Source organism: Megascapheus bottae, unplaced genomic scaffold (genome assembly GCF_031878675.1).
Source record: "Megascapheus bottae isolate mThoBot1 unplaced genomic scaffold, mThoBot2.hap1 HAP1_SCAFFOLD_240, whole genome shotgun sequence".
NCBI lineage: Eukaryota > Metazoa > Chordata > Mammalia > Rodentia > Geomyidae > Megascapheus > Megascapheus bottae.
In genome coordinates, this window is record NW_028327362.1 from 63,637 (window position 1) to 77,818 (window position 14,182).

Below are 14,182 nucleotides of genomic sequence, written 5' to 3' on the forward strand. Positions count from 1 at the left end.
ACCTAAGCCTCCTGAGTAGCTACTATTACAGGTGTGAGCTTAAAAACAAAAACATTTTTTGAAAGACGGCTATACTTTAAAACTGATATTTATTCAGGAAATACAGAAGCACCACATAACCACTTTGACACAATAAAATAAGTGAGAATAATGTGTATTCTGTAAGCCTGAGCATGTAGGTCTTAATGACAGCTGTACAGTGAAATACTTATGAGCAGAAAAACCTATCTGTGAAGCAGTCGACAAGCTAAATGTCTCCATGAGTATCACTATATTTGGTAATTGTCTGCAAATGCCAGGGTGAACAGCCTGTCTTTCACAAAATTGATCAAAGCTGGTGATAGGTCACCTAAACTCTTGAAGTCTAGGGTGTGGCTATGTCTGTCAGTATGGAGTCCATCACAGCAGAGGAAATTCTGTTCCAGGTCCCATGAGAAAGGTCAGTTGCTGGTCAATGCTTGACGCTAATTCCATAGTACTCACCACACAAAAGGAAAATTTCTTGACCTGATCCACTCAGATTCCTACACCCATTTCCTCTGTAAACACCAGACACACCCAACACCATTCAAATAATAATGGCAACAGTCTAGTGGCAGAGTGCTTGCCTAGCATGCATGAAGACCAGGGTTCAATTCCTTGGTACCACATACATAGAAAAATGCTGGAAGTGGTGCTGAGGCTCAAGTGGTAGAGTGCTGAGCCTTGAGAAAGTCCAAGGGCAGTGCCCAGGCCCTGAGGTCAAGCCCATGACTGGCAAAAAAAGAACTACACAACTACTATATGCACAATGATAATATATGCAGATCAAGTTCCAGGGGTCAGGAAGAATATATAATATCTAGGCAGGCAGCCACAGATGGTGACTGAAAAGAAGAAGGTTTTTGAGGTGATATCAATAGACAAAGAGGGCTCTTGGGAAAGCAGTCCCTCATCTGAAAACAAAGTGAGTACTTAGCAAAAAAGATTAAGCTAGGAGCTAGTGACCCACACCTGTAATCCTAGCCACTCAGAAGACTGAGGTCTGAGTATTGTAGTTCAAAGCCAGCCTGGGCATGAAAGTCTGTAAGACTCTTATCTCCAATTAACCACCAGAAAAGCAGAAGTGGTATAAGTTTTAATGTTAATTTGAAAAGGTATAGCTTTTAAAATAAAGGGTATAACCTTTATTTGGTGAAGAGCTCAGGGACAGCGCCCAGGCCCAGAGTTCAAGACCCAAGACTAACCAAAAAAGAAAAGAAAAGAAAAAATTATTAAGTTCATGAAAAAGTGGTTGTTCAAGCTTATCACAAATATTTCATGACCTGCTAGGTATAGTGGAACTGTAGATTTATTATTATTATTATTATTACTATTATTATTTTGCTGTATTGTAGCTAGGTTTTTCATACATTAAAAATATTCACTGTGTTCTTAACTAGAAACTTTTCTCTGGTTTGGTATCCTTTCCAACATAAAAATATGAATCTTTACATCTTCAAAAACCTATTAGACCTTTCTCTACCACTTTTCTTCTGAAATACTTTTCCAATTAACTTTCAATCCATTTTGTGTCTGATAAGAGATGAAACAGTGCTTCCTAGTTAAGATAGAAACAGCTGATATGTGCATAAGTTAATGCTGTACCGTTCCATTTCTTCTGCTATCGAATATAAGGAGTTTTGAGAAAGTGGGGTAAAACCAAATAATATTTTTTTTAATTTGTCTAGATTTTCTATGCAAACTTTCTCAAACATTTTAAATAAATTAATATTAGGCTTGAAACTTTTGCACAAAAGTTTTCAGTGATATTGCTTTGCCTATTAGCTCTCTCAAACAGTGTGACTATGTGGAGAATATTCAACCTTCATCATATCTGGAAAAGTCAGGGAAGCAAATATAGTTTGAAATATGATTACATGGTTTGATATTGATTCATTGTATTTTAATTAACTTTTTGTGTATGTATGCCAGTATCTGGGCCTTGAACTGATGTCAGGCTGCTATCCACTAGATTTTTCACTTGATGTTAATACTCAGCCACTTGTATAACAGCTCTGCCTTTGATTTCTTGGTGGCAAATTGGAGATAAGAATTTCCTGGGCTTTCCTGCCCGTGCTAGCTTTGAGCTCCTGTCCTCATATGTGAGCGTCTTGGGTAGCTAGGATTATTGGAATGAGCATGTGCCTGGCCATATTTTAGTTAACTGTTGATTATATATAGTACTGTTTTGTGATGGATAATATAGTACATTTTACAAATCAAGTAGTAATATAATTTTGAAAGTCATTTTATTTGTGTCTGTCAAAAACAACCAAAGCAGATTAGAATTTATAGATATGGGTAAATGTTTAGATAGAAAAAAACAATATCCCTAATGGTCCATGCCTTAAAACTAGTACCACACATTGATGTAATAGTACAGAAATATGAACCAAAAATTTGATCAAAATGATTGAGTTTGACTTATTGCCTTATTGGGGGCAACAAGTTAACTTCCAGAGTCTCTCATCAAACTTTTGGGAGGCAGTTGTCTTTATTTCAAAGGGTATTGGTGTTAGAAGCTTGTTAGGATGGTGTAGTAGAGGGTTCCAAAGAATAAACAGAACAAGGAGGAGAAATGCAAGATAATGAGAAAACTGTCAAAACTGTGAGACATTATTGACCTTTTGGGAAATCATATCCCAACCTACTGTCGTTCCAGGACATGAGCTGTAAACTTTCTTTATGTAAAGTAAATTTGGGTTGTGTTTCTCTTGTTTAAATTACTGCATCTTAAATAACATAATGTCCAAATAAGGGAAAAAGTGTTTTTAGGCTGGGCCTAAAAAGAGAAATTCAACATTTCTGAGGCTTTTCAGATTAAATTTAGTAAGTATACAATCAATAGTTTTATTCTTAGTGGACAGATTTGAGGGCTTGCCATTGTATTACTTTTAACTTTTTAAAATTTATAACAATATTGTATTTTTTCTTTCTAGGGCCAGTATTCCCATCAGAGCAAAGAATGAATTCCATATTCTGTAATAAAGTTTCATTTGTATCTCCAAATCATGGAGAGTACAGTTTTTAAAACTTATTACTGGGACAAATTACCTTAAGCCTTTTGCTGTCCTAGAGTAGATATTTTCTTTTTAGCATTATCATTTCGGTTGTTGTACTTCAAAGTTGTTATGTCCTTGAAGCAATGTGCCAGAATGTCAATTTTAAAAATCTTTCTAAAGCCAACAGAGATTTAACTCTTCAAATCATTTCTGAGAGCCTACATAATCCCCCTTAAGTCTCCTAGTCTTCCATTTCAAATAGTTCCATCAGCATTTTTAACTTTATATTGATCTGGTAAACTAACTGGAAAAGAAATGGTGTAGTAATGTGAAGGCTGAGTGAGGCAGAGCGGGTACTCGGTATTAATAGACACTCAGAGCAACATAGGAACTGCTTGAAAACATCAAGATTTAAATGAGTCAAGTCAATGCTTGTGCATGTTCTTGATCTCTAAGACTGGACACACACATTAGTTTCCCTTTCTTAATTCCAGTCATAGTTTTAACACTTTAAACCCCCATTTGTGCAGCTATTTTAGAAATACAGGAGAGAGGGTAAGGTGAGATGAGAGTTGATTTGGCTTTAAAGTATATAGAAATGAGGTGATGCCCAGGAGCCTTCAAAGCCACCATGCCAAGAAATACCAGTGCTTATTATATAGTGAGATTTTGGAAGAGAAGAATAATAATATCCTCCTCTGGTCTTACAGTGTGAGTGTTCACAGTCCTGTATACTTTATCATATCCTAGTGAATTTTTGTCTTTTACTTTCCAATGTTTTTACTTGGAGAATTATAGGCACATTCTAGATCAAAAAACTCAATAGCTATGTGCATATGATCATACAGAAATACGATTTATAGAAATGAACTACAAGAGATGGAGATAAGACTTTGGTTTTTGCTGTTTGCCTTTTGATTTTTGCCTTTTGTCTTTTTGATGTTTGTCTGTTTTCTCCTTTGCCACCACTTGTGATTTCTGTACCTTTTGTCTGGTATGTATGTTATCTATTTGGGGGAGGGAGAGGGGCACTGAAATGGTGGGACACAGGGTGAACAAATGTATTGGTGATACTCACTAGATGCTATGTTGAAAATTAACTATAAAAATTGTGGGAGTGGACTGGGAGTTTGGCGTAGCGGTAGAGTGCTTGACTAGCATACATGAAGACCCGGGTTCGATTCCTTGGTACCATATACTTAAAAGCCAGGAGTGGTGCTGAGGCTCAAGTGGTAGAGTTCTAGCCTTGAGAAAGTCCAGGGACAGTCCTCAGGCCCTGAGCTTAAGCCCAGGACTGGCAAAAAAATTGTGGGAGAGTTGGTTACCTCATATTGTAACGGTATTTTACCTTTTATCTGATATATTGTATATGTTTATTTGGTTATTTGAAATAGGATAGGGAAGGGGGAAAACAAGATGAGTGGCGAGGATGGAGGGAGGGAAATGGGGAACAAGACATGAGAAAGGGTATCAATGTATGTGAAGTAATTCACCTTCTATCTGGTGAATATAATGTAACCCTTCTATTAATTACAAAAATATATTTAAAATGTAAAAAATGTGGGAGAGGAAAGCATTTAAGAAATAGTTACTGAACTGTCGAGTTTAATTAGATCTCTAATTTATTTAAGTCTCTTTTTAACAGGGTCTGCAACAAAAACTCAACAAAAGTTAATTATAATTACAATTGTAATGGTGAAAGGTTAAGATATAATCTGAGGTATATACCCTGCTATTAAGGAACTGGCATTTCTTTTGGGAAAGAAGCTCAGTTCTTCCTTGAACACCTTGAGGTTTTTGAAGAGTAATAGTTCTAGTACAAGAATGGATCACATAGAGAATATTAGGCATTATGGAGGAACATGGATATGATAAAGCTGTCTAGGTATATTCTGGTACCTATACCTATACATCCTAGGCCTCCAGCACTTGTTGAAATTGTGATTTCACTCCCATAGCCTATGGACTAAGGGAGTTAAAATTACTTGGGTACTGAATCAACATTTTAAAGTGAAGACTGTCCAGGAATGTTCATATGTAGATCTGCCTGTAGAAATTGGAGCTAACAAAAGCAGAAATATAATGCTCCACAAATACTGTCTGAAAATGTAAATTTTCTTTTTTAAGGTATTTTTATTGTAATGAATAGAAGGGTTATATTATATTTGCCAGATAGAAGATATATTACTTCACAAACATTACTACCCTTTCTCATGTTTGCAATTGTGATTTTTCTTCTGATATACTTTCTACTCAGGACTTATGTGATCACTGGGAATACGGATTTAAAAATAAATATAGCATTCTCAATTATATTTACATTTCAAATAATTAACTGTGTATGTATGTAGGTCTCACAAATTTCCTGAGAACTTTTTCAGATTTTCTCAGTGGTATGAGCTTCATTTATTCTGGTAGTTTCTCGTTCCTGAGAGCTACCTTGAACTATTATGTAGATTTCTGTATGTACTGCAAACTCCAAGTATGGGGTTCTTCTTTCATGGTAGAGATTATTGCCCTACCCTTATACTCTTCCTTCAAGTCTTAACATGTACATAGTTATCCTCATACTAAGTAGGTATTTTTACTGTTGGTTTCACAGTGAGCTCTACAAAAACAAATTTCACCTGTATAATAAGATTTCTATTTCTCTTTCTAGACTAAATCCTATAGGACAAGAATTACTTTTTGCTTTACCTTTATGTAGTCTGTTGTACTCAACATGAGAAACCTGCTGAATGAACATATGTAGAATATACAAGGAATAATAAGTCTTATCAGTGTGATTATCATTAACAAGCTACCTTTTTATTTTCTTGCCATATTTTCACAATGTATTTCAAAGATATTAATAGCCATTCTCTTTTATATATTAATGTGATGTTTGTGAGCAATAATTTTTCTATTGTGTGGTGGCCAATTCTGGTTCCTAAAATAATAACAAAAATTCATTGAGCAGGAAGTGGTGCTGTGGCTCAAGATGTAGGGTGGTAGCTATGGGCTGAAGAGCTCAGGGCCAATGCCGAGACCCAGAGTTCAGGTCCCACGACCAAAAACAATAAAACATTATTGAGCACCCTACAATGTCCCAGTTGCTGTTGGAGCTCCTTATAGATATCTAATGTGCACCATAGCCAACCATGAAAAGATCAATGCTAACTTGGAAAACAGTAATTAAGAATCCAGAATGTCAGTTAATTTAGTATTTCACAGGCTATTGATATTAGGACCAGATTAATTATTAATTCTCTATATGGACTGAATCACTAAAAAAATCAAGATCAAAACAAAATCTATTGCTGCTATGTAAAGGAAGTTAGAGGCAGCGTTAAGAAATAATTCAACAATTTGGTGCTGCAGTTTCCAATACACAAGATGCACTTCTGCTTAGATGATAAATATTATAATAATTAAACAAAAGCCATATAATGAATGATTGTTGTCCTTAATCTACTATGTTATCTTTCATCTCCTTTGCTGTCTCTTGGGTAACTCATATTGTTACAGTATCTCACTTTGTTATCTGATATATCGAATTTATTTGTATTTGGTTATTTGAAATTTGATAGGCAAGGGGTAAAACCAAGACAGGGGGTGGGTGGTGGGTGGGGGAGAGGTTAATGGGTACCAAGACATGTGAAAGGGTATTAATGTATGTGAATGAATGCACCTTCTATCTGGCAAATATCATGTAACCCTTTTATTAATTACAATAAAAAAAGAAAAAAATAAATAATATAAAACAGTTTGATTGATATTAAATTTTTGCTGAAAATCTTACCTTTTGTTTTACTTAGCCATAAAAATCATCTCACCAGAAATAATACAGTTTTATAAACCGTGGCATTCTTTCAATCCAGAGATATTTTAAAATGGTGATCTATGTTCATAATCATGTTTGAAACTTAGTTATAGATTATTTCTTTTTTGGAAATAGCTCCTATAAATTAGTATTCTACCAATTATGTGTTTTTTATTAAGATTTTACATATGAATTTTTCTACATTTGTTTTAAATGTTTGATAATACAACCTTTTTAAGGTTTACAACTCCCAGCTCACAGACTACAAAGTGTTTTAAATTAGTAAGAAACTGGAGAAAATATCAAAGATGTTCAGCTACAACTGCCATGTTTAGAATAGATTATTTGTTATGGTTTGTAGGCTTTTCTAACTCTCAAAAGTCTCTCAAAAAAAGGTGAATTTCTTTGAGCTTTTTTCTTCTCTCTATCATACTTTGTGTTTGTCCTGCTGTCTTTTTAGACATAGCACGAAGCACCTCCCAGATGCAGTCTCTCAATCTCAGACTTCCCAGTCTCCAGAACTGTGAGACAAAAAAAAACTTCTACTGATTATGATTGACCCAGTCTGTGGTATAGCGACTGCATCACAAAACAGACTAAAAAAGAAAATTGATATTGAAAAGTGAGACTATCACTATAGCAAATAGTTAAACATGTGGAAGCAGCTTTGAAGCTGGATAAAAACCAGAAGAATTTGGAAGAGCAGGCCAGAAAACCGGTATTGTCACTAGCAACATATTGAGGTTTGTGCTGGTGAGGATTGGGAGAAAGAAGGGTGCTGTAGAGAAAGTCTGAATCCTCTAAGAAGAGTGCTTAGGTAATTTGACAGAATGCTGATGGAAGTATAGTTAGCCAATCTATGGTGGAAATGGAGAACAATTTCCTGGAAGATGGAGTAAAACCCATCCTCTCGGCAGTCTCTCTCTGCTTTAGAGCTTTGTGGAAGAAAAATATATGATAGATGAACTTACAAAGCCAAAGAAGCAGGGTTGCCAAAGGCTTTGTGGTGTCAACCACCACTGTGTGTCCAATAGAGAACACATGCAGAGAACTGGTATAGAGTTTGGGGTCTAATGTTGCTTTCCTTGTGTGAATTTACGTGGGTCCTGTTGTCCATTTCTTTTTTGATGTATGTCCTTCCACTGTGTTTGAGAAGCACTTAACCTTAACACTTTGATTTAAAACATCCTAGCTAGACAGAATTTGCCTCAGGATGAATCATGTTTTAGGTCTAGTTATGTCTGATTTAGCTGAGAGTTTGGACCTGTGAGTTGCTGTTGAGTTGCTGTTGGAATACGTGAGGATGTGGGGAGCTATGGAGTATAGAATGGATGTATATTGTGTTTGCAGAAGACATGAATTAGACATGAACTGTGGAGGATCCAGGGCAGGATGTTCGCAGGTGGAATGACTCCTCTACACCCTTTTGGAATTTCATTGCTGTGTTGAGGTGAGACCTTTAGAAAGTCATTACATCATGACAGTGCTGCCTCATAAATGGAGTAATGTTACCGATACTAGATATAGCCTAATTTTTATCGTATTTACATACATATGTATTTACATACATATGTTGTATTTACACAAAAATACATATCAAATACTAATAAAAATGTGACTTATTGGACTGTTATCTTAAGGGCACTTCTAAAATTCACTTCTCAAAAAGGAGAGTGTTGCTAGTATGGTATATGTATTCTCAAGTTTCTCCATCTCTGCATGCCACTTGCCAACGATCAAATGTTGCTTTCTTTCAACATTTTTATGCAAAGTAGAGCCTTAACATCAGTAAAATCATGCAGAAAATACCCGTGTCCTCTTTTATGACTGTCAAAGTTTGTTTTATAAACTTGGTGACAAAGCTTAAAAGTGGATCTACCTACTCCATCTCTTAGCAACTACCCCATGATTTTATTTTCAGCTCGGATGTTAGAACTTGTACATTCCATGTGGTGATTTGGTATTTAGGTCTCTTGCTTTTATCCTTTCTCTCTCTCCTTGATCTTGGTTCTCAAATTCTTAACACCTTGGAATCTCCCCAGTGCTTTCCAGACGTAAGTCATTTTATATTTTAGTCAAGTTTGCTTGTTGTTTGCAGTGGAAATATTGATCCTCAATGAGCAAGTACTTCACCAATATAAACAGAAATCAAGCCAAGCAAGTTTCATGTTTTTGAACTGTTCTTTCTGTTTTGCTGGCTAATTTTATGATACAGAAATTTAGTTTTCTTGGGTTGACTCATAATTCTACAGAAGATCCTTCTCCAGCACCTACCTACTCACTCTCCTATCTCTTCAACAGGGCAAACCCTACTTCCTTGAATAAAAGATTTCTTCCTGGTGTCTATCTTGCATGAAGAGTGTACAAGGATCATTTTATGTTCTATCCAGATGCTTATGATTGTTTCTACTTTGTTTAGAACCAAGGAACAAACTAGGAGATTGGTCTTAACTCTAAGGAGAAGGATGAGTAAACCTCTTCTGTTCTTTTTCAAGCACCCTATTTTCTGTTCTATTTCAAAACCCTATGGTTAAAATCTGCAGGTTTGCTGCATCTTTCACTACTTTGAGTAGTAAGTGACACGTCTCGGTCTCGTGATGTTGTTTCCTGTATTTTCTGCTTTTGCTAGGATGCTGGTTCTTATTTTCAAGACTAGTGGTTCTTTGCGAAGTATTGAGAAGTTGTGGATTTTTTCCTTCTCTACCCAGGACTTGGCAGAAGGAAGCCATACATTTGTTACTTTTTAATCTATTTTCTGCTTTAGAAATGTAACTCCAATTACATTGTTCTGATTTAGTTTCTTTCCAAATATAACTGGAGTATGGCCATGGCATGTGTACCAGTTCCTCCTAGGATGTCTATTTCAGCTTAATTCTTTTATCCCCCTCATTCCCTTATCAGTGAAACATAGAATTCTTACCATTGCTCCTGTGGATTTGGAGCATCTGGACTCGTGGGAACAGCTAATTCCCTTCATGACCTCTTGCTTAAAACAGTTCCTTATTTAAACATTTCCTTCTATTATGCTCTTCTGTTCTGGGGTATCCAGAGTCCTTTTATTGTACTCATCATTCCTCCCATCTAAATAACTTCCTCAAAAACCTGGCTGGTATCTCTCAGCTATTAGAATTGGTCAGCATTTCCCATTTTTTAAGAAAATAAAATTATTTATGTGGTAATCTTATGTATGGATCATTATAAAATCTCATTATCTGTACCTTAAATAAGTAAAATGTATGCAGTTGTGGCAAGTGTTTCTTTCTTTGTCAATCTCCTTTCTCTTGAATTATCTTTAATTCATTTTGCGAAATTGCCTTTCTTTTACCTGGGCACTTTCCTCCCCTATTCTGAACAATGATAAATACATCCCAAATGCATGATCTTGAAAGTCAAGTTAAGCTGTGAAGACTTTTGAGTGCTGCTTTTAAAGATGAAGAGGAGGTTAAATGAGAACTTGTTAACTCTAGTTCCAGTACCCTGTTAGAATATGCAGTAGTTTGGATACCACAAAATACTTGAGTTTCTGTTTGTATTGCTATCCTATTTCTTTCCTGATTATGAGACATCTATCACTAGCTAAGAAAGCTAATTTACCACTGATACTTTCCATTTTGCTTTTGTGGTTCTGTTACTCCCAGGTAGGGAAGATTGATAGAGGAGGACAAAGGGAAACTGATATAAACAATACCAACAAGGAAAAAGACAGCTTTTCCTTTGATTTTTCTCACCTTTTGTACTCATATCATCTCTTTTTTTCTATATTCATTTAATTGTATTCTCTTTCTCCAAACGAGTTTTTAATACATTTGGTTCCAAAAATTCTCCCTTAACCCTTGCTAACCAATACTATTCAATCAAATGGGTCGTAAAGACTGTCTTGATTTCCATCATAATCTCGGCTACGTTAAAATCATAACTATCCCTAAAAATTCCCCTTTACATGTTTTCTGTGCCATACAAACATCCTTGTCTTTCTTATACAAATTTATCTGAAAATAACTACTTGTAAGTAAAGTCTCATACAAGTTTGTATCTCTTTTATGATATGAATTATGTCTTGGTTGCATTAAAATTCAACAAGAGTACTATTTTGAAACATGTAAGCAGAGGAACGTCTGTTTTGTGATTCTCAAATAAATGTTCAAATTTGTCATTGGAAAATTAAGGTTAGTATAATTATATTGTAACTGGGATTGAAAGTCTATAGCAAAGAACTAGTGTTAGTGGCCTCCAATCCAAAAACTTCACTCATCTCATTATCTATTGATTCATACACAGTAGGCTTCTCATTGACACTGCTGACTTACAGGGACAGCAGTAAAAACATAACAGTAATTCAGAAGGAACCCGAGTTTTGTCAACTTAGCTACACATTTGTGTATCTTCTCCATGCTTTCTGATATGTTAAATTCTGAAGTATGGGGAACATGGTTTCAGTTACCTGACATAATAAAAATCTTAACATTACATGAGATTTAGTAGAACAGTCTAAATTCATTGGTATACTTTTATGTAAAATTGAATGGAAGCATGATTTTCTAGCAGCACGAGTATCAGCATGGAAATTAGTTAATTCATTTCTCATGCAATAGTATAACGATGACATATATACACAATTCTAATAGCTTGCTACAGTCAGAGGGTGAAAGGTCAAATTGTGACTGCTCCACTAATTCTCTCTGGTTGAAGTTCTCTTTATTTGCAACGCAACCATCATCTTCCTTCAGAAAGAGGAAACATGTGACCTTCCAATGTCATTTAACCTCTCTCTGTTTGCTTACCTTGAAAATGATGTCAAAATACCCCAACTCCAGTGTGAGTCAGTGGACATTTTCCTCCTCACAGCTGCAGATGTTTTGTGTAAAGCAGTATGAGTTCTTTCAAGAATACTATAGTATAGTATAGAAATGTTTATTAGAAGTCATAGTGTGAGGTTAGTTATCTGACTCTAATCACAAGTAATAAGACCTGCATCGATGCATTGTTCCCATGTGACTTGATACTTCCGCACAGTTCTAAGTATCTCTGACCTCAGAAGGCCTTTTCAGGAAGGATTGTCATTGGGCAGAAGTTTTAAATGTTTCAGAGGGAATACAATTGGAAAAGGTTTTGCTTGTTTTCTATTTGGCAGCTCTAGGATTTGCTTGCTAGGCAAACATTATTGCTGAACTTCTAGCCCTGGGAAGATTGTGAATCCTGCTCGGCCTGGTCTCTTTAGCCCTTTTGCTTTGTTATATTTAGGAGGCATTCTTATAGAAAATAACATTTTCTTTCTTACATTTAAATAACACAAATGTAAAAATGCCAGAAAACACTAATAGTTCTATTTTTTTCTGGGAGTTTGAAGTCCTTTATAATAGTTTTAGGAAGAAGATAGCTCTATTCCCAGATAACAGTTGTGAAGAAAACAGACGTGCTCTCACGTATGGAATGACTTGCGTGTGAGTTGTGGAGAGCGTATCAGAAGGAGCCTCTTCCTCACCTGGACGAGGTCTAGCCCAGTGGCCGTGGCCAGCAGTGCAGTGCAGTGCACACATCCTACTGGCCTTATGATCACCGGGTCTGAGTTGATTTGGGGTTTTCTCACTTGGCATATTACCATTGTTTTTGTGTATATTTAGTTGTAAGTTAGGGGAGTAGTGAGCCTTCTTTAGTTTCTTTCAGGAATTTTTTTCCCTTAAACTCAATGTATGTTTTAGGTGATGCTGAACCTACCTTTGGAATTCAGAGTTGGGCTCAGGGCCTTGTAACAGTCAGAGTGCATCAGCATGCAATTGTCTCTATGCGTTTATATGCAATTACTGGAAAAACATACTAGGCTGGGAAATCTGGAGTACTGGTTAAAGGCTTTTTAAAGAATTGGCTTCCAAATAAAGTTATCATCATGAAAATATTTAAATATCCTTGGCAAACAGAAGCTCTGCATGTTTACTTGAAATATCACCTCTGCCTAGTAATATGAGGGAGAGAATGAGCAGGTGGGGTGTGGACACCTGAAAAACCAAAACACTCCCCTACAATTTCAGTTGTATAAATGATAAATATACACAAATACTAAAGTAAAACACATAATAACAATGCGAAAATACTCTCTATAATACTTTAGTTTGTAAAAAAAATACTGAACGACACAGCGTAAGGTAAGAGTACACACTGACTTATGGAAATTTTGTGAGTATAAACATTTGCTGTGGTGTATGGCACTGAAGTGTTGAGGAAAATTGACTTGTATGAAATTTGTCTGAGTCAGTCTAAATCAGTAGCTGGACTTCGCTGTTACTATCTAGTGTTTGAGGGTAGCAATTGTGACAGTAGGTAACAACCTTCTACTAAATATTTTCTTTCAAAATGTTGCCACTCATTCAGTGAAAATTTACCGAGATGAATGTGTGGAGTGTACTCCTATCTGTTTATCTGACTAAGTATGTTTCTGTATATTCTTCTTTGTGATATCACAGAGGTTCCTACCTAATGCTAGACTTCCCCTTTATGATATCAGTATCAAGAATCTGTGTAGGAACACCTTGTAATTTGTAAGTAACATATATAAATAATAAATAAAACATGTGAATAACACCAAAGCTAAATATTTTGGATCACATATGATTAAATGTTTCTGCCAATATCTTTGAGAATAGGAACTGCAAAATACATACTAATTTCTTTGAGTTCAGCCTTTGGTAATTTTTCTTCACCCTTGTCATTGCCAGAAAATTCTGGATGTGAAATACCCTTAGTTTAATTTTAAGTAGCTCTGTACCAAAAGGAACTCGATCATACTTACTGTATTATTTTAGTTAATATTCTGCTCAAAATGGCTACCCCTGGGTAAACAGAACAGCTTGAAAACTGCTACCCTAAACTGCTGGGTTATCTCACCCTTCACACCTTTGCAGACACCTGAGTGGAGAGGTCATACAGCTTCTCAGCTATGTCAGTCCTGATGACCCCTGGCATGCAGAATCCAGCTCCACAAATGGCCTTAAAATTACATTTTTGAGCATCTTATAATAGAACTGTTAACATATTAACAATCTGTTAGCAGTCTGGATTGTCATGAGCAAGAACCCACGTACAGTATGAGCCATCATTTATTTTTGGTCCCACCAGGAAAGTACAACATTTATTTTCATAAACTAAGGCAATATAAAAAGCAAGTTGAGATGCACCAAATGGAGTACTGAGAAACAATAAAATGTTGTTGACTCTTTAGTGGACAGAGGACAGCCAGGAGACAGGAAACTTGTTCTTTTACACAACAAGGCAAGCTATTCACTTGTCACTCTGGGAGAGTCTGAATTACTCCATTTGATTTTTCCTTAACCAGGGGTTGCTTGTTTCTGTAATTTATAATTCA